The 22,155-nt window shown below is 40.8% G+C and overlaps 1 long non-coding RNA gene across 1 annotated transcript in view; it reads right to left on the bottom strand.

Annotated features, from left to right (window-relative positions):
- The window catches only part of LOC132519788 (uncharacterized), a 187,896-nt gene that overhangs the window by 59,346 nt on the left and 106,395 nt on the right, over positions 1 to 22,155 (bottom strand). The window contains exons 5-6 of the long non-coding RNA XR_009540295.1: positions 8,126 to 8,183; positions 3,334 to 3,461 (exon numbers count right to left, since the gene is read on the bottom strand). This is a non-coding gene — a long non-coding RNA (uncharacterized LOC132519788). The remainder of the gene's footprint in view (positions 1 to 3,333; positions 3,462 to 8,125; positions 8,184 to 22,155) is intronic.

The following is a 22,155-nucleotide window of genomic DNA, read 5'->3' as shown; positions in this document are numbered from 1 at the left end:
AAGGCTGTTATTTAGATTTATTCATCTGGACTCTGAGTATGTAAGTTAGGATGATCAAATGGTAACCGTGGCAACAGAAAGCAGGGTTCACATCTTAGCAGGGTCATGTCATTCTTTCCCACAGTGCAGAACTCACATTCTAAGACTAATCCAGTATCTAAAAATAAATCTCAGGACAGCTCATGTTGCCATTTATGGGAAAATATGACTGAGTCAGTTAACTAATCTTCCTGTTGCAGAAAAAGAATCCCTCGTCAGTAAATGAAAAGATCCTGGTTTTAGGGAAGTGAAATGACAAGGAGAGAGGGAGAACATTCTTCTCTTCCAGAGTAATTTTTGAAGCTTAGAACTACCCCATAACCAACAGGAATACAAAACCAGATCCAGTGAAAAGACCTACAGTAAAGGCAATAATAACTTTAATGAAATAACTATTTCACAGTACTTATGATATGGTGGCAAAGTAGTCACTAAAGAATTCCTCCAACTGGGATTTTCTCACCAATGGACCCGTACTGTTTAAGTACTTGGCTTTGTTACTGGTTCAATCCCAGGAATGTCCATGGCCTCAATCATGCTGTAGAGGGGCTGGTTCACAAGCTGATTGCACACATGGCCATGGTCTTATCTGCCCTTGGTCAGCCATAGTCATGTGTGAGAGACAAGTCTGATACTTCTTCTTAAGCCCACTTTAAAGTTTATAATGAGGGGCTTTGTTTTCATTTGCTCCTGGGGCTTCATATTAGGCAAACAGAGTTATAGAAACTGACAGAATAAAAAATTTAACTTACTTGCAAAAATACTACTATTGAGTATCCAGTCTGGTGCTTAAACTAGCTGGACACAGCTAAACTTTTTAAATCAGCTTTCCTAGTTTATTATTTTATTTCTCAATCTTAATTATACTTGTATTTTTCTTAGCTCAGCTCCTTACATATCCCCAATTTCCATCACTAGTCTTCCCACATTCCTATTCTGAAACCGAATTAAAATTATTTCTATTATACAACAGTGTTATCAACTGCAGTCTAATGTTAGACACTAGATCCTCAGATTTTATTCATCTTATAAATAAAAAGTTTTATTTATAAGATGAATTTATTTATTTACTGAAAGTTTGTGCCCTTTTGCTAAGCTCTCCCCATCTCCACCACCCCCCAGACCCTGGCAGCCACTTTTAACGCTCTGTTTCCGTGAGTTCAATTATCAAATCATCACCTTGTATACTTCACCTTATGATTTTGTTTGTGAATTATACCTCAGTGAAGCTGGAGAAAAAGAAACTTTTTCTCTTTCAGCTTCATTGGACATTAAGGAAGGATGTTTCCCCTGTCTATTTCAGTTCCTGGACCTTCCTTTCAAGCTTAGGCCGTTCATCTCTACGTAATAATATTTACCCAGTTTCCTATTTACAGGGACCTCCACCCTGCCAAGTACAGAGTTTATTTCTATTCTCTCTGATGCCATTTACAGTGTTTAAAGGGTTCAAGTAGTTCTAGCATAGGTACAGACATAACCTAAGACTGACTCACAACAAAGAGAGATGAAATAAGTTGATTATTTAACAATATAATGTTTATATATTGTAAACAAAATGTGAGTGTGTTTAAGGCACTTCGCAGAGAAGAGATTGCCACAGTCAGAGCACTTCTCTTGAGAATAAACCTGACTTGATGGGCCAGGAGCAGACAAGACAGAGGACTGGAGACTCTTCTGTGCAATTCTGGAAGAAGGGGTTGATGGTGAAAGAGAAAATAAAGCTATTACAGAGTAACTGGAAAAGGCAATATGTGACGGCTAGAGAGAAGGGCCTGAAGATAAAGACAGTGAGCTAGTTTAAGTACATGACCGTGCATGGGTAACTTAGCTTCCTGAAAATAGTTTGTACCGTGAGATGTTTTCACAGCACAGAAGGTAGATCTGTGGCCTAGCCAGCCAACCAAATGGGAACAATCACAAGGAAGAGGGATGATGAGGAACTATGCATTCTCCAAATCCCCATCTCCAGGAAAGAAACTTTGAGAGGTAGCAGCCACAGCAGAAAAACTACAAGCAGTGCAACCAGTCACCTATCTATTCGAGAGATAAGCAGGGCACATTTAGTCTAGATTACACTGTATCTTTTTTTGGAGGGATGCCAGTATTTAAAGTTGCTAAATTTGAGCCAAGAGATGTGGCTCTAGCCCTTTGTGGGGCAAAGCTTGGAGGCTCATGTCTTCTTCATTTAGCAGAGCACCCACGACTGAGGTGTGGGACATAAGAACATGGGTGGTTTCTCAGAAGGTCAGATCAGAAACCAATGCAGCCTGACCTTGAGACGGCTTGAGTGTAAGTGCAGCAGCTCTGCCCTCCATGACACTGTCCACAAAGACTGGGAAGCACCCTGAGAACTTCCAGTGCCTTTTACTTACCCAAAGATTAGAGTCAACTCCTTTCTCTCTAGTTGAAGGCAGTGAATGAAAGACTTAGGCTATTAGATTTATAGCATAGTGCTTTTTATTCTCTACTCAAAATAATATTAAATAACAATCAAATATCTCCAGTTCTAGCTTTTCAGCTTTCTGCTGGTGAAATTTCTTTCCTTGATTTATTCCCAAAGGCTAAACAGTGGGGCTTCCCTGGTGGCGCAGTGGTTGAGAGTCCGCCTGCCGATGCAGGGGACACGGGTTCGTGCCCCGGTCCGGGAAGATCCCACATGCGGCGGAGCGGCTGAGCCGTGGCCGCTGAGCCTGCGCGTCCGGAGCCTGTGCTCCGCAACGGCAGAGGCCACAACAGTGAGAGGCCCGCGTACCGCCCAAAAGGAAAAAAAAAAGGCTAAACAGTGAAGACCACTCCACCAAGTCAGGAATGTTAGACAAAGAGAGGTCTTCCCTTCAGCAAGCTCTGTGGACATAACCTGGTTTCTTCTTCCCTGTAGGCTAGATGACATGTCTTCCTCTTTTATACCAAACAGAAATGACAATGATGAGATCCAGTTATAAGTCTTCTTTTCTCATGTGGAGCTCTGAGAGGTGGGACTTCCTCTATTCTCCAACGTCCAGAAATATCAAAGAGTAGCATGTGACATGACAGAGCAAGATAGAAAGATTTTGAAGATTTCATGCCTTCCTTCCTCCCCCTTACGGTTAATTATATAAATCATCTCTTCGGAATGCAGCAGCCGAAGGCTTGGGACACTATAATATCCCACGAGAGTTTATCAAGTCCATACACTTTTCAGACGAAAAAAGGATTGTCACAAATGAGTAAGAGACTTGGATTCCTAAAGCAGAATTGGTCCGGGTCTCCTGGCATTCCAATTATGGATATATTAATTATGACTCAACTATTTACTTGAACGGATTATGTTTGTCCAGCAATACGACATGGTAGTGCTCTCGAACATTCCATGTGCTTTCTCTTCCTACACGTCCCAGCCGCCGTGGTTAGGTTGGGACCATGTGCCTGGTTCTGGCTAATGCCTGTGAACAGATGGGAAGTGTGTCGCTCTCCATTTGAGGTCCTTAAAAGTAGGCGGGTTTTCCATGCTCTCTCCCCTTGCACCAGCAACCCTGCAGAGAGCTGGTATTCCCGCGCTGCTCTTGGGCGGTGCAGTGCCATGGAGTGCCAGGCACTTGGCATTGGACTTACTGGGAGCAAGAAACAAACCTTTGTAATGTTTAGCCACTGATAGTTCAAGGTTCATTCGTACCTGATATATCGTTTACTCTAGCTTGACACATTCAAAGGGAAATGCGCTTTATGAGTTTACTAGCTATTGTCCAAAGTAGTGCTTTTTTTTTTTTTTCAAAGTAGTGCTTTTGCGTGTTTGTGTGTGACAAAGCTATTGAAACTTCAAATCCAAGTGTTCTCAGTGAACAAATCTTTGTTTAGATTAGTGGCTAAAAATTCTGATTCTGGGCCTGGGTTAAAAATCCAGGTTCCATCACATACTAGCTCTATGACTTTGCGTAGCCTACTTAACTCCAGGAGCCTCAATTTCTATATCTACAATATGCAGTTAATAATATTACTCAGTTCAAAACCTGGTGTGAGGATTAAATGAGTTAAATTATATAAAGCAAAATGGACACAATCAACGTTATTATTATTATTATTTTAGAGAGTTTCATCATAAAATTGTGGTCATGAGGCTCTTGATAAAATTGAATTAAAGTGATATCAGGATTGTGGGGTGAAGAGCAGATGATGATGCTGCTGTAGCCAAAATAATGGTTGTCAGATTGAAAACGGTGGAGGTTCTGGAGCTGGTAGGGGTGGCTGTGATTGTGAGGATGGTGGGCTATGGGTCTACGGAAGAGTCAACAGGTTGTAAAATCAAAGTCTGCCAGCATAAATCTTGCTGGGAAACTGACTCATAGTGCAAGGCCAGCTATGCTCATCTCCATTTTCCTACCTTCATTTCAAATACAGATGCTCTTTGAAAGACTGTGATAAACATCACCCAGCAAATCCCTTCCCTTAAACCTTTACTTTTTATTTTTATTTATTTTTTAAATTTTTTAACATCTTTATTGGAGTATAATTGCTTTACAATGGTGTGTTAGTTTCTGCTGTATAACAAAGTGAATCAGCTATACATATACATAGATCCCCATATCTCCTCCCTCTTGTGTCTCCCTCGCTCCCACCCTCCCTATCCCATGCCTCTAGGTGGTCACAAAGCACCCAGCTGATCTCCCTGTGCTACGCAGCTGCTTCCCACTAGCTATCTATTTTACATGTAGTAGTGTATATATGTCCATGCCACTCTCTCACTTCGTCTCAGCTTACCCTTCCCCCTCCCCATGTCCTCAAGTCCATTATTTACATCTGCATCTTTATTCCTGTCCTGCCCCTCGGTTCTTCAGAACAATTTTTTTTTAATTTTAGATTCCATATATATGTATTAGCATACGGTATTTGTTTTTCTCTTTCTGACTTACTTTACTCTGTATGACAGTCTCTAGGTCCATCCACTTCACTACAAATAACTCAATTTCGTTTCTTTTTATGGCTGAGTAATATTCCATTGTATATATGTGACACATCTTCTTTATCCATTCATCTGTTGATGGACACTTAGGTTGCTTCCATGTCCTGGTTTGTAAATAGAGCTGCAATGAACATTGTGGTACATGACTCTTTTTGAATTATGGTTTTCTCAGGGTATATGGCCAGTAGTGGGATTGCTGGGTCATATGGTAGCTCTATTTTTAGTTTTTTAGGGAACCTCCATACTGTTCTCCATAGTGGCTGTATCAATTTACATTCCCACCAACAGTGCATGAGGGTTCCCTTTTCTCCACACCCTCTCCAGCATTTATTGTTTGTAGATTTTTTGATCATGGCCATTCTGACTGGTGTGAGGTGATACCTCATTGTAGTTTTGATTTGCATTTTGCTAATGATTAGTGATGTTGAGCATTCTTTCATGGGTTTGTTGGCAGTCTGTATATCTTCTTTGGAGAAATGTCTATTTAGATCTTCTGCCCATTTTTGGATTGGGTTGGTTTTTTTTGATATTGAGCTGCATGAGCTGCTTGTAAATTTTGTAGATTAATCCTTTGTCAGTCGCTTCATTTGCAAATATTTTCTCCCATTCCGAGGACTGTCTTTTCATCTTGTTTATGGTCTCTTGTAATAGTCTTTATTTTAAAGTCTATTTTGTCTGATATGAGAATTTCTACTCCAGCTTTCTTTTGATTTCCATTTGCATGGAATAGCTGTTTTCATCCCCTCACTTTCAGTCAGTATGTGTCCCTAGGTCTGAAGTGGGTCTCTTGTAGACAGCATATATATGGGTCTTGTTTTTGTATCCATTCAGCCAGTCTATTTCTTTGGGTTGGAGCATTTAATCTATTTACAGTTAAGGTGATTATCGGTATGTATGTTCCTATTACCATTTTCTTAATTGTTTTGGGTTTGTTATTGTAGGTCTTTTCCTTCTCTTGTGTTTCCTGCCTAGAGAAGTTCCTTTAGCATTTGTTGTAAAGCTGGTTTGGTGGTGCTCAATTCTCTTATCTTTTGCTTGTCTCTAAAAGTTTTAATTTTTCCATCAAATCTGAATGAGATCCTTGGTGGGTAGAGTTCTTGGTTGTAGGTTTTTCTCTTTCATCACTTTAAATATGTCCTGCCACTCCCTTCTGGCTTGCAGAGTTTCTGCTGAAGGATCAGCTTTTAATCTTATGGGGATTCCCTTGTATGTTATTTGTCATTTTTCCCTTGCTGCTTTTAATATTTTTTCTTTGTATTTAATTTTTGATAGTTTGATTAATATGTGTCCTGGCATGTTTCTCCTTGGTTTTATACTGTATGGGACTCTCTGCACTTCCTGGGCTTGATTGACTATTTCCTTTCCCATTTTAGGGAAGTTTTCAACTATAATCTCTTCAAATATTTTCTCAGTCCCTTTCTTTTTCTCTTCTTCTTCTGGGACCCCTATAATGCAAATGTTGGTGTTTTTAATATTGTCCCAGAGGTCTCTGAGAGAGTCTTCAATTCTTTTCATCCTTTTTTCTTTATTCTGCTCTGCAGTGGTTATTTCCACTATTTTATCTTCCAGGTCACTTATCCATTCCTCTGCCTCAGTTATTCTGCTATTGATTCCTTCTAGGGAATTTTTAATTTCATTTATTGTGTTGTTCATCATTGTTTGTTTGCTCTTTAGTTCTTCTAGGTCCTGTTAAACGTTTCTTGTATTTTCTCCATTCTATTTCCAACATTTTGGATGATCGTCACTATCCTTACTCTGAATTCTTTTTCAGGTAGACTGCCTATTTCCTCTTCACTTGTTAGGTCTGGTGGGTTTTTGCCTTGCTCCTTCATCTGCTGTGTGTTTTTCTGTCTTCTCATTTTGCTTAACTTACTGTGTTTGGGGTCTCCTTTTTGCAGGCTGCAGGTTCATAGCTCCCATTGTTTTGGTGTCTGCCCCCAGTGGGTAAGGTTGGTTCAGTGGGTTGTGTAGGCTTCCTGGTGGAGGAGACTGGTTCCTGTGTTCTGGTGGATGAGGCTGGATCTTGTCTTTGTGGTGGGCAGGTCCACGTCTGGTGGTGTGTTTTGGGGTGTCTGTGACCTTATTATGATTTTAGGCAGCCTCTCTGTTGATGGGTGGGGTTGTGTTCCTGTCTTGCTAGTTGTTTGGCATGGGGTGTCCAGCACTGTAGCTTGCTGGTCGTTGAGTGGAGCTGGGTCTTAGCATTGAGATGGAGGTCTCTGGGAGACTTTTTGCCATTTGATATTATGAGGAGCCGGGAGGTCTCTGGTGGACCAATGTCCTGAATTCGGCTCTCCCACCTCACAGGCACAGGCCTGTCTCCAGGCTGGAGCACAGAGACCCTGTCAGCCACACGGCCTTACTCAGAGGACTTGTTGGAAAGATTTCCAAGATGCTGCTATTCCCTCAGATTAGGGCACAAAGAGCTTGACTTGGAAGGGTAAGAGCTGAGGTGAGGGCAGCCCATGGGAGAGACAGGGACCAACAACCTTGAAGAACTTTTCTCTCTGATGTGGATCAATAGCACTGTTAAACTCCCCATCGGAGCTACTAGTGTTGGAGGTTCTCCTGCAGAGGCGGGGGGGTGGCTTGGGCTTACTACGGGGACAAGGACACTTGCAGCAGAAGTTCTGGGAAGTACTCCTTGGCATGAGCCTTCCCAGAGTCCGCCATCAACCCCACCCCCTTAAACCTTTAAAAAAAAAGATGGTATATGCTGGCTTCGGAGCGGTAGGCAGCATCAGTCAGCACAATGAAATGTGCCCAGCTTCCAGCTGAAGCCACAGTTGTCTCTGTTCCCTCCATCCCAGGTTATACAAGAGGGACCAAATGATGCTGTGGAGTCTTAACTAAATCAAAGTGAAGGACAAGTATGATGGATTTATCACTGTCACTGACCTAACATTGACTGATGGAAGAATTCCCTATCAACCTCTAAAGCAGATTTCTACTGAGACTGTGGCATCACTTGGGATATAGAAACAAAACACCCCTCCCAGGTGTCAAGTATTAGTTAAAGAACACATCAAAACCATCAGCTATTATTTTTAAAACATAAAAGAAAACAATTTAAGGGCCAAGTATGTAGGAAACATATTGCATGTGGGAGGGAAGGAGGGTAAAGATTGCTTATGGAAAGAAGCATCATACCTTAGAGAAGGCAACCATCTGGAAATTCCATTTGAGTATCTGAAGCAGAACGATGGAGCTGAAAAAAAAATAGAGTTATCAGACTGTGTGATGAAGTAAATGCTTTCCTGACAACAAAACGTCAGAACCAGTTAATTTCCTCTTTCCCCTTAAGAAATATTTCAGGAAACAGAATTTCCGTTCTTTTCTCCTTTCCAGCTTTTCAATACAATTAGCAAACATTGCAAGGGGAGGAACCACATTCTTTCAGTGAAGGTAACTAGAAAGACCCATTTGTCAAGTGGAAGAACAACTGAGAACTATCCCTGGTTACTGTGTGTTAACAACTTCCTTCTCATTTTCAGAAGACTGTACATTTTAATGAAGACGAATTTTTAAAGCCTGTCTCTTCTTGTTCTTTACAGAAGGTCATAAAGTCATTGATTCTTTGATGGAAGACAGTACAGCTAATTGATGCTAATCTCCTCATTTTACAAATAAGGTCCCTGAAGCAAAAGCAATCATAGATTTTTAGTGACAGAACCAGAACTAGAACACAGCTTTCTTGACTTCTATTTAAGGCATAGTTTCTTTTTTCCTTAGGGCATCTCTGAAAGCAAACAGTTGCTCTAGCTCCTTCATATCTGATCATAAACTCAGATGGGACAGCTCAGATTTCTAAATTCAGATGTAACCTTCACAGTTTCTGCTGGTAAATGCAATGGTAGCAATGGCTTTCAAGAGATATGCAGGCATGGAAGGCACAGTTATGCACATGCAGGTATTTATCTTACCTTTGGTTGCCAAGATCCCTTCTTCGTGTGATTAATTTATTCAACAGATATTTGTTGAGAGCCAACTATGTGCAAGTATCATTGTGCTCGTTATTTGAAAGAATCTAATCAAAAATAATGAGAAACATTTCGAGTTTTATTCCTAGGAGTAAGATGCCCATCCTCCTGTAAAATGAGCTGACCCTTAAAGGAGCTAAAAAATAAAGCTAAAAATAAAAAGGAGGGGGAGAGGAAGGCAAGATGAAGGAGGGGAGTGGAGGGGAGAGAAAAGGAAAATCCACATTCAGGTGAGCACTGTTCTTTGTACAACATCACATTTGAGAACTCCGATCAGTCAGCACGCTGCAGATGGTAGATGGCCACACGATACTGTAATGTACGCAAGACGAAACTAATGCAAGGTTTGAAAGTAAACATTCACTATTGGATTGCCTCAGGGAGACTGGTTAGGACTTACAGGCATTGCCCCAACCAAGGAGTAATAACAGAATCCTCTGTATTTCACACCTTAACCAGGGTTCCCGTGACAAGAACACAATGTAAATAAATGCTAATTTAAAAATTGGCCTAAGATCTAATAGTCATAAGAGAACAAACTGAAAATAGCCCCAAGGCAGCCTTTTCTTTTCCTCAACACTGTGCACATCTGCATTCTAAAATGGCAATTAAGCGACCGTCCTCCCTGCTGCTCTTCTAGTCAAATCTCTGCCCTGACAAAAGAGATGGACTTGAAATGCAGTGGAAAAATACCTGCTTTGGGTGGGTTTCTAATCAGCTTTTCTAGATGCTGCCAGGAAATTGTATTGTGCATAAGGCTGCTCTAGAAGAGGGGGCATGCTGGTCCCCTGCCCGAGGGCCTGCCAGGATGTCAGCCAGCTGGTAGCCCACAGAGCTGAGGACACCTGGAGTCCCTGCCATGCTTTGGTCCCACTAATTCTGTCAACTTCTGCCTGAGGCAGGAGGCAGGATGAAATGCATAAACAGCAAGACAATTAATAACAACACTTGAATCCGACTGATACGGATAACAAGCTGTGGAGGATGCAGTCAGGTATGAAAAAAGGACTCTATCAAATCATTTGATATCTAAAAACCTTTCTTAGAAAGTAGTATGAGAAGAAATCCTGTACTTTAGAAATAACATTCCCTTATATTCAAAATTCCACTAGAATCAATTCCCAGAAAAATCCACCAGGGCTTTCTTCGTTCCAGGGTTGATTTGATCAACAAAGACATCCTCATTAGCTGCTATGACCACGATGCTATATGAAGTGTGTGTGTTGTGGCTGGGAGTGGATTCATCCTCAAGAGCACAAAACATGTAAGGAGGAAAGAGGAAGGAAATGAGGCATAATACTAATGAAGGTATTGGGAACAAGAATCTGGGTGCAAACGACTTAGTATTTAGAAGATGGTTCCAGGAAGGGCTGGGAGGAAGCGGGGCAGCAAGATGAGGAAGGAAAGCCAGTAGAGTGTGCGATTGAGCACGTGACCACTGTGAGTAACAGGTTCAGTGCTACTGGAGACCTTCTGAGAGACCACGTGGGACACGTTTGAAGAGTATCCCACCGCAGGGTGAGCAAATGCAGCATTTGTCAATTCCTATCCCCCGCTTTTTGAGGGTAGCTCCTGGGATGTTAATTTCCCAACACTCTGACCTACGCTGCACATGGACCAGAGATGCACCCAGGTGAGAGGATACCATCAGGCAGAGAGATGCAGGAGGCCATCAGCGCATAAGAGAGGTGACTTCCGGGCTAGGTGAACGGGTGTGGGCAGAGCGCTGACATCATCCACTCCAGAGTTATGCAGAAGATCCATGATATTCGTGCTTAGGAGAGGGACACATTGTCATGGGCAAAAGAAATCAAGGCAAGCTTTCATCTGGTTCTTTAAGGATGCAAATGTCTGAGACAGATTAGAAGCAGTGAACTTCTTTTGTCTTCATGGTTCCCTTTCTAATGCTGGCATTTTTCACCAACATCCTTGAAGGTCTTAAAATGTTAACACCTTTTTCTATTTAAAGCAAGTTTTACTAAACTAAAAAGTTCTTCTACAATTATCCCCTTATTCCTCATTCACCCCTCAGCATGGTATGCCTCCAAAAGACTTGTTTACTATCTCGACCGTGTTCTCAGGACGGAAAGTTCTTGAACATTCTGCTAAATCTGTCCTCTTTCTTTGATATTGACTTAGGAAGGTACTGTGCTTCAGCAGAATATTTCATGCTGTGGAAATCACACGTATACTTAGTTGTAATGAAAATTAATTTTGTACATTGACAAAAACTTGGTGACAGAATGCATGGTACTGCTTAAGTTTGAAGGATGACCCCATAATTTATTCTTTAAATTAGCTAGACATATGAAATGGAGGGGAAGGTTCCAGATGAGAGGAATGGCATCCTAGGGGTAGGTATGACAAGACATGCTTGGTAAATGCTAACTAAACCAGTCTGACAAGAGGGTAGGGTCCACACTGAGGAGGAGTGAGAGTTAAGGCTACAAAAGGAGGTCGCAGAGCCAGATTCTGGAGGGTTCTGAGCATCGGGTGAGGCGTAAGGGGACACTGAAGGCATTGCATAAGGAGATGCGATGGCAAAAGCTGTTTGAAGATGAAGGTTAATGAAGCAGACGTGAAACAAATTGGAAAGTCAAAAGGCTGAAGGCAAGGAGACCAATAATGAGGTCATTTACTAATTCAGGCTTAAATTTTAAAGGCTTATAAATACGTCACAATTTATAATCAAATGTATATAGTTGCACAGGTATAACAGTAAGGGACCCAGTTGAGAGAAGGAGTGAAGGAAAGCAACTGTTTCTAAATTGTCCACCCAGAGTGGGTGCCTTTTTCTAATTCCAGCAAAGAAACTGCATGTGCCAGCAAGCAGCTTGTTTTCAATTAAAACACAAACACACACACACACACATACACACACAGGGAAGTGTTTGCACCAGGTAGGTAGCAGTGGAATGGGAAAAAGAGAACTAGGAGAAACACTTAAATTGGCATTAATAACAACTGTTCCATAGCAATACGGTAAAGACATATAGATTAGAATATTAAAATATAAGACAGATGACACTATCTCCATCATGGTTTAATAAACTTCATTTAATTCAAAAAAAAGTCATCTAGGTTTTAAAATATTCTTAATGATATTACTGAATCTATAAAATTTCTATCATCTCTAACTTGCAGGGCTTGTAAACATAAGAAAACATAGCTGACCATAAAACCAAGTGGAAAAAAAAAAAGTGGAGAGAAACTTTATTCCTTCTTTGGTAATTCAGAAACCCTCAGGAGCTTCCAGAGGCGCAGGTGATTGGTGGGGTAATCAACAATTTCCATATAGTACCACGAAGAAAGAATTGGGCATTTTATTCTCTCAGGTCATTTTAACGCTCTCATTTTGTAATTTATCCTTTCTTTTACAAATGTAGGAACACATTCAAACACACACACACACACACACACACACACACACACACACACACACACACACACGCCAAACCTGTAAATACACCCCTTAGAGCTCTTTATGACATTGTTTTCATATGTGACCTTTGCAAACAGCTTACTCAACCAAAATTAGATCAGAAGGAAATTTGAAGGATGTTCCATCTTTTATTCTTTTAAGTTAGCTAGGAACTAACTCTTCAATATTTATGACCATTCACTGAAAATACATGATTCTTCTACTGGGAAAATAAGGTTGCCTTGAGCAGAGTTGCGGGAAATCTGATTTGAAAATCCAAGTTAATAATCTCCACAAGTCTAATAGGGCAATGCTGTAAATGAAACAGAAGTTAATAGGTACAGCAAAAGAATGACCTCTGTGGATTCCAATTAGAAGAAGCATATCAAGGAGGAGAAACGGGGGCTCAGGCCATAGATTGATATGGGTGGTAGTTATAACGCATGTCATGAATAAAAAGCAAAATTAAAAACTGAATAGAAGCAAAGCATCTTTCTCTTGCTTATTCTCTAAGACCTTAATTACCTGAAGTATGGGTGTTGTTGAAGTTTTAAATAATTTTTGAAAGAAACTCAAAGTGTTAAGAGCGGCTAGAACATGAGTGTTCAAGATCTATGGATTCAAATAACAGCTCTGTCACTTACTGGGTCAATGATTCGGCCAAGTTACTTACTGCCTTTGCATCTCCAAGTCTATTATCTGAAAAATGGGTGGGTCTAATCATAGCTGACCTGTAGGATATGTGAAAATGCTGAATACAGACTTGCTTGTATAGTAGGTGCTCGATTGTTCCATCTCTCCTCCCCTGCCCCTTCCTCCTTGGAGATGAGAAGAACCTTGGAGAGTACCAGTGTGTTCTGCAATGTGAACACATTGGACGTTCCTCCGGGAGTAAAGGGTAAATTTTGCCTGTCTAACTGCTGTCTGTTGGTGTAGCTCCCTCCTTACCAACAACAGGAATTTGATGGCCCCAGGAAGCAGTGTGGCATGGGGCACAATGTGGAAGACTGTGGGCTCTCAGGCCATCCTACTGGGTTTGAATCCTGTCTCTGCCACCCACCGGCTGCCTGACCTTGGATATGTTCCTTAATCTTTCTCTGCTTAAGTTTCCTTAGCTGCAGAATGGAGGTTAATAAAAACATTTTCTCTTGAGGTTGTGAGAATTAAATTAACTTAAATTAGGTTGTGACCTAGTCCAGGAAGGAATTTAAAACAGTGCTTTATACACAGCAACCATTCACTTGAAGGTAAGGCCATTATACTAAGATTTCAGCCCCAGGAAACAGAGAAATTCAGATTGGTTTTTCACAATGGAGGAGTCCACTTCCACTGTGAAGGAGTTTCCATGAAGATGCCTTCAGAAATTACAGCTCATTGACTGGAAAAGGCCCGCAGTGGCAGCAGTGGAATCAGCACAGACGCAATTCATCCATGAAAGTGGATCAATTTTAGAGCCCACTATGTGCCAGACCTGGTAACGGTATCGCAGATCCTGACTCCTCATTATTTGGAGAATTCCCACCCAGAGACTCTTGTAGCGTGTTTGATCTTATTTATATATTCACGATAGATGTTTTCTTTACTGTGGACTTAACGTAAAATGAGCTCCTTCCTCTAATAAAGGTACCAGCTTTACACGAGGTAGGCAAATCATAATGAAGGAATAATCACACTTCTCTGAGTGTGTTTCCCTGTTGGAATCAATCCTGAGTGGCTATTAATAGGGCTCTTTAAGAGCTGAATTTCAGGGAACGCTAACGTTTGATTTAATCAGCCAGAGCTCCTCCAGATTAGTAGAAGATGCCGAAAGTGTCACCTTTGCATTTCCACCACATTCTCTCCAGGGAAGATGGGGGAGGCCCCACAAACGTGGAGGTTGATGAGATGACAGAGCATGTACTCTTTAAAGCCAATGAGAGCCCCCAAAATTAGCCAAAGAAGGCCATTTTCATCAGACTAATAGAAAGAAAGGGGCTCAGGGCTCCCTGTGAAGACTGGTGTGGCCAGGCTGGGCCCTCAGCGAAGGACCACGTGACTGCCGCCCTCACTCCTCACTTTTCAGTCCTGGCAAACACTGAAGAGCCTGTCTCTCTCCTGCCTGTGCTTCCGGCATGTTTCTGTTCTCTTTATCCTCCTCCTCAACCTCCCATAAGGTAGGAAGGGAATATGTATTATTACTATTTGTGCCAGTTATAAAGCTATTAACTCTCAACTCCAAATTCATTTTGCTCTCTGCTCCACTACAGTGGCCGGAATTCTGAAAACAATTTTCTTCCTTTGCTTGCTGTTCCTATAGGTTCTTACCAACAGGAGGCACTAGAGGGAGGCTGGAAGTCTAGGGAACAGGGGCCAATCTTGTTCCTCCCCGGTTTGCTTGCTATTGGTCAGTGCCCTAGCAATGGCCTTTTGCCCCGGCAAGGCAGTTGGTCCCAGGCTCCAGCATCTTTTATTTTATTTTATTTTTTTGGTGTATAATTGCTTTACAACGTTGTATTAGTTTCTGCTGTACAACGAAGTGAGTCGACTATATGGATACCTATATCCCCTCCCTCTTGGACACACTACAATGTGTACAATAGCTAGCTAGTGGGAGCGTGCTGTATAGCTAAGCTCAGTGCTCTGTGTTGACCTAGATGGGTGGCATGAGGAACAGGGGTGGGAGGGAGGTCCAGTGTCTTTTATTGACTTCCTGAGAGCCATCTCACCTTGTCCCCCCTCAGCAGTTCCGTGGGACCTCTCCTCCCAGTTTCTAGGTTCTCATCACCATAATCTCTTCCTTTGTTTCACCCAGGGCTGTGGGTGGGAGTGCTTCCTGCCATTATCATCTCTGTGATACCCTAGTGTCCCCTTTTTGCTTTTCCAGTTTCCAACAGTTATTTAACCATTTTCTTATGTTAAATTCTCTCTGTTGAAATATCTACTGAGGTGCTTTCTCTGATTGATCTACTATGTCTGCTATAAAAGATTTGAGAAAATGGAGGCAACAATATGAACTAAGTGAAATAATCCATTCTGTCCTTCTCCATAGCCCTATCTATGGAGAAGTGTTAATTTCCCAGCAAAAGTGTTAATTTCCAATTAAGGTATCAATTGATAATGGCTTAAAATGTAAAACTCTCAAGTTTTTTACATTTTTCAAAGGCTTTCAATAGTTATGGGTTTGGGGGTTTTTTGTGGGGTTTTTTTGGTGGTGGTGGTGGTGGGGTTTGTTGGTTTCTTTTGTTTGTTTTTTTGGCTGCACTGCAAGGTATGCGGGATCTTAGTTCCCTGACCTGGGATGGGACCTGTGCCCTCTGCAGTGGAAGCATGGAGTCCTAACCACTAGACAGCCAGGGAAGTCCCAATAGTTATGCCTTAAATTGTATATAAATGTTTAGTTGATTTGTGGATGTTTGGCACTGAGCTGGACACTCAAGGAGAGAAGGATGGTATGAAATAATATCCCTACCTTCAAGAAACTGTAGTTGAGAGAGGAAGAGCCAATGTACAAATATTAGTAAGAGAAACACATGAAACATAATATAATTATAAACTGAGTTGGATGGTGCAGACCAGAAATGCATTAGGAGGTGAAAAATAGAAAAGGTCAGGAGGTCAAAGTAACCAGGACTTCTCAGTAGATTATGAAGTGGATTTGGAAGGATTTAGATATGGGAAGAGAATGGGGGAAAACTGTCCAGATTGAGAAGCAGCATGAACAAAGGCATGGAAATGGAACATTGGATTTTGGTATGTATATCCATTGGTACCAATTCATATGAGTTTGCCATTAGATCCTCCCTAGGTTGGCCACCTAAGGAGAACCCAGACTCCTGTGAACTTATAAATAGTTAAGCCACTTGGAATTCCAGCTGCCACTTAAAAGGAGCTTTAAACTCAAGTGTCACTCAACTGTGATCATTTAGAAGCACAGCTCATACATTTCTACCAACAGCTGGGGATTTGATATCTGGGATTAATACCCTGATAATCCTATTGATTGACTTGGAGGTTTGTCCAAGAAGTTTCCATCCTTCAGGAATGACTCAGATGCAAATATCAAATGCAACTGCTCCTTGGAAAAATCCTCAGGAGTCAATAGTAGGCTGTTTAATTAGAAGGAAATCTCTAGACTCAAATCTATTTCAAACAAAATACAAGTTGTATCATTAAGCACCGAAACTAACCACTAAGTAATTTGTGACTCTTGATACCTGGTTAGAATCAGGTTTCAACACGGGATTTTAAACACCTTTTGCAAAGTTACATAAGGAATCAAGTAGATTACGCAACAACCCTCACCGAGCTCTTTCATAAATCAGTGAATTCAAGTGGGAGCAGAATTCTTTAAATTATAAGGAAGAAGATAATAATAGAATTAAATCCTGACCTTTCCCATAAAAGCAACCATCCTCTTCCTCGCCCCCATCCTTCTCTAATTTACAGTAATGCAGTCCATATGGAAGAAGTCGGTGTGTGTTTGGGAACCAAGTCCTACACTTTCTTTTCCAACACAAAAGCCAGTTGTTCTTCAGAACCATCCGTCAGGATCATTTTACATTCCGCAGCATTAAAAAGGAGGCCTGAGCTCAGACCTCCTTCCGAAAAGTTAAGTTGTCAGTTGTTAGGCAGAAAATCAATTAGAAATGCATTTGGGACAATGGCTTGCTGCCTGGAATTACACCAGGCTAGAAAAAAGTCAGCCCAGTGGCAGGAAAATACTAATGGCTGGAGATACCCATTCTGTCTTAGACAAGGTGGATCGATTTATTTAGACACATTTGCTGAACGGAAATATGCTGGTACCAAGTCTCAGATTTACATATAATTATAGCAGAACACTTGCAAAATGTTCTCAGAAGGATCAAGATACTCTATTGCTCCAACATGTGCCAGGAACTTCAAAATTGTTATAGATTTCTTTGGCTAACTCACCTTCCTATCCCTAGGTCTTGCAGTAGGTACAGAGACTTTGCCAGAGTTTGGGTAATTTATCATACTTTTGCAAATGCTCATGGAAGACACATGGGTAGCTGGTATTACCACAAGCTCCTTGTAGCCCCTTGCTGAGTGAGTGGGAGGCATCCAAAACTCCTGGGCCGTACTCTTCACACGTAGGTTAGTCTTATTCCAAAGTGATAGTAGAGTTGGCTAAAATCTAGTGCCACTTGAATTAGTCTCCTAAGAATGATAATATTTAAAATAATAGCTAACATGATTTTGGCATTTAGTATGACTCCATCGCAGTGCTAAGCACTTTACATGCTCCTGTAACCCTCCCACCAATCTTAAGAGGTAGGGTCTCTTATTTTCATTTTACAGTCAGGGAAACTGAAGCTTAGAGAGGATGAGTCATTTATTCAAGGTCACTTGGCTGATGGGAGGGACTAGAAATCAAGGTCAAGCTGAATGATCCCTGCTCACCTTCTATACATAGTTAAATACCTATGCACAGAAGAAAACTCTTCTAAAGCATGGACGACTGCCTCAACCCCACACCAAGTACCTTCCAAATGTTTCTGTACCAACAGAATCAAGAAATCTGGAGAACTTGGCACTATCACGCTCAGAGTCCTCCTGGGAAGGAGTAGTGATGTCTTCATGTTTGCCCTCTTAAGTATGAAGGCCAGTAAATTATCAACCACCGTGATTATATGCTTGGAAAGTTTGAAGCCAGCGCTCACAGTCTGAGCCTTCTCCACCCATCACTAAACAACTTAGCTGGCCCTGTGTTTAGAAGTATACCTTTCTATAGTTCTCCACCCATCTCCTCTTCACTGTCCCATGCTTTTGCCAGGACCTCTGGAATTTATCAAACACGAGTGTGCTTGTTTGGGTAATTGTTTTTTTACCAAACTAATGTGACTACTTAGAGTAACTGCTTTAAATGCTTATGATTAAAATCTCCAAAGACTTTCCAGCATTTATTTCTATTACAATACACCTGTGGGGAGAAGAGGTATTTCCATTTTACGGATGCAAAGACTGAGGCACAGAAAAGTTACAAAACTAAAGTTTTCTAACACTTGGCTAAGTACGCTGCTGGAATTAATGAAATAGAAAATGACTGGAATATCCAGGTATGCTGCCCAGGTCTCTGAACTCTGGTTCAATGCTCCTTGCTGCAGGGCAGACAGTTTATAACCTTGAATGTTTAATTGTTTCTTCCTAAACTCCTTCACTCTTGCACTCTCCCAGTTAACTCACAATCCAGTTTTTCTTCTAGCCTAGGCTTTCAGTGCAGCAACCGTATTTCCCAGCATTGAACTATGCACGGGCTTGTCTGGGATAAACATGAGGTCATTTCCCTTCTTTAAAAACGTTTGCTGAGTAGTGCAGTAAAGCAGTTACATGCACAGATACTGGAGGCAAAGTGCTTAGGTTCAAATTCCAGTTTCAAGCATGTGCGTGTCCTTGAGTAAATTGATTAATAACTTGGTGCCCCATCTATCCCATCTACAAAATGCAAATAATAATGGTACCTAATTCATAGTCATTGCAAAAATGAAGTGAATTCAAGCAAGGCCTCTAAACGGTTCCTAAAACACATTAAATGTTTGCTGTTTTTACTATTCCAAACAATCCTCCTCCCTCGATCTCAGAGGAATGGCTCTTTTGTGCTGAGACATTCTTATTCCCTATCAGTCTCCTTCAGAAGGTTCTAAGCAAATAAAACTCATCATCCAGTACTTCTTCCTCTCCTCTCCTCCTCGGAACAACACTCATATCTGACAGCATGATGTCAGACCCTATCTTAGTCCCTTACGCAGGCTGTGGTTGTAGCACTTTTTCCGTTAAGAAGTCAGACCTTCCTCTAGACAGAAATAGTTCTATATTTCTAGAAATAACCCTCATAATAGGTAACTGGTTAGTCAAATCACAAGCCAAATCTGTCTTTTTTTTTTTTAATTTATTTACTTTAGGCTGAGTTGGGTCTTCTTTGCTGTGCACGGGCTTTCTCTAGTTTGTGGTGAGCGGGGGCTACCGCAACTCTTCGTTTGGGTGCACGGGGTTCTCACTGAGGTGGCTTCTCTTGTTGCGGAGCACAGGCTCTAGGCACATGGGCTCAGCAGTTGTGGCTTGTGGGCTCTAGAGCGCAGGCTCAGTAGTTGTGGCGCACGGGCTTAGTTGCTCTGCGACATGTGGAATCTTCCCGGACCAGGGCTCGAACCCGTGTTCCCTGCATTGGCAGGTGGATTCTTAACCACTGCGCCACCAGGGAAGTCCCCAAATCTGTCTTTAAGAGCCTGTGCCTGATCAAAAATTCCTCAGAAATCCCCTTTTCATCCCCACCCCCAATCGGAGGCACTATCTGGGAAATGTGACAACATGGACATCAAAGTCCAGTTGGTGTTGATGGGACGGTACAAGGGACTTCTCTTCAGGTGTAGTTTTTCTTCCTCTTTCAACCTCAGGTTGCTCACTATCACAGTCATGGCTAACTGCTCCTCAATAGCCATTCCTCCCTTCTTCCATTGCAGTAGAATTTTAGCTGAGCTCAGGTGGCCACTAGAGTAAAGGTGACATTTCCCAGCCTCTCGTTCAGTTTGGCGGCACCATGTCACTGAGTTCTGGCCAATGGGATGTGAGCGTAAGTAAGGTGCACCACACCGCTTCTAGATTGTGTCCTTAAAGGAATCTCTTTTTTTGCCCTCCTTTGACCTGTGGCTTAGAATGCAGATTTGGTGGCAAGATAACTTGGACTGTGTGGATGAGAGCAATATCCAGAGATAGAGAAGCAACAGATAGAAGGAGCCTGGGTCTCTGGAGAACTTAACAAAGCATAGATACTGTAGCAGCCCTGGTCCCCCTCCCTTGGGACTGTATATCAAACACAAATAACATAAATGGTTTAATCCACTGTAATTTGGGGTCTCCTTTACATAAACTTAATCCACCTCCTAACTAATACACTCATCTATTTTGCATTCTTTTTAAAGGAATTTACTTCTGTCCTGATTTTAGATTTAGCTTGATGCAAGAGTTGTTAAAATCCTTCGATTCTAATCCTTTTTTGTTTTCCTTTTTAAAGCGTATGCTCAGGAATTCCCTGATGGCCTAGTGGTTAGGTTTCCGGGCTTTTGCTGCTGTGGCCTGGTCGAGAAACTGAGATCCCGAAAGCCACACGGCCAAATAAATAAATAAATGAACTGCACGCTCACTAGTAAATAAGTTTCACCTTAAGGCTATATTTTGTTACTTTGTATAAAAGTAGTGACCTCATCGCCAAAAAATAATTTTTCCCCAGATGTTCCATATTAATTTGATGTAGGACTTTGGACTTACCTGGCATCCATCTTCTTGATTTCCATATAGCTTATCTATGCCAGAATCCCACATTTCTGAATGATAATGATGTATATTATGTCTGCTTTCTAATCTTATTTATTCCTTCCGTAATTTAAATGACAAGACTACTTAGGGATAAAATCTAGGTTTGGAGAACCAAAGAGGTATTTATGTACATTTTTCATGTGTCGTATAGCTTATTTCAACAATAACAAATTTCATTTGAACATCTGGTATACACTATACATCTTTAAATATCCTGGTGGGCATTTTAGTTCACTCTTGTTAATGTTTTATTTATAATTTCCCTTTAAGAGATAAATTTCCTCAAATATATCTATATGAGATTTACTGTAGGTATCAATGTGGGTTTTTTGAGTTGCTCCTTCAACAATCCAGGGTGTTTTTTTTTCCTAATTATCATTCAGTTTATTAAAGTAGCCAAATCAAAAACATAGTTTTCCTTAAGCTTTTAATTTCAATTTATAAGTTTTATTCCATTTATAAATGGATGGATCTTAAGGACATTATGCTCAGGGAAATAAGTCAAAAAAAGACAAATACGCTATGATCTCATTTACATGTGGAATCTAAAAAACCTGAACTCATAGAAACAGAGAACAGATTGGTAGCTGTCAGAGGCAGGGGTGAAGGGTGGGCAAATGGGGGAAGGTGGTCAAAAGGTATAAACTCCCACTTACACGATAAATAAAGTCTGGGGACGTAATGAACAGCATGAGTGACTATAGCCAACAATATTGTATATTCGAAAGTTGCCAAGAAAATAGATCTTAAACGTTCTCATTACAAGAAAAAAAAAATGTAGCTATGTGAGTTGATGGATGCTAACTAAACAGGTTGTGGTGACTATTTTGCAATACACACATGTATCAAATCATTACGTAGTAGACCTTAAACTAATATAATGTTATAGGTCAATTATATCTCGATAAAACTAGAAAAAATAAATTAAAAAATAAAATAATTTCAACAATTACTCCCAAGGAGTCAAATCAAATATTTGATTAATCTTTGATTGGCTCAGTTTGTTTGGTTTCTGTTATAAACTTAAGATCTTTTAAACATTTTTTACTACATTTACATATTTTATATGACCACATATTTTAAAAGCACCTTTTGTATGCCACCATAAGGAAAACCTTCCCAAGCACTTAAAAATTCAACTGAATTCAGTATAAGAAATTTAAAATATAGTGAATTCTAAGCTCTCTTAAATAGTAATATTTACAAACTTAGTAAAATATTTTATGCATTTAACTTGAAAATCATGTCTAAATTAGCTACCGAATTACATTTTTTTAAATGAGAATCACAAGGCTGATGTGTTTACAATATATTCAATTTTCTTGCACCTATTCTAGCGCTTAATTAACAGAAAAAATACTAATATTAGGATTTTGAATTAAGTCATTATCTCTAAGATTACTCTATGCTTCCCTTGGGTGAAATGAATTTTGTATACACACTAAAGAAATAGAGTTTGTCATCTC

The sequence above is a fragment of the Lagenorhynchus albirostris genome, chromosome 4 (assembly GCF_949774975.1).
Source record: "Lagenorhynchus albirostris chromosome 4, mLagAlb1.1, whole genome shotgun sequence".
Lineage (NCBI taxonomy): Eukaryota > Metazoa > Chordata > Mammalia > Artiodactyla > Delphinidae > Lagenorhynchus > Lagenorhynchus albirostris.
Note: the sequence above shows the minus strand (reverse complement) of the source record. Positions and strands in the feature narration are given on the sequence as shown.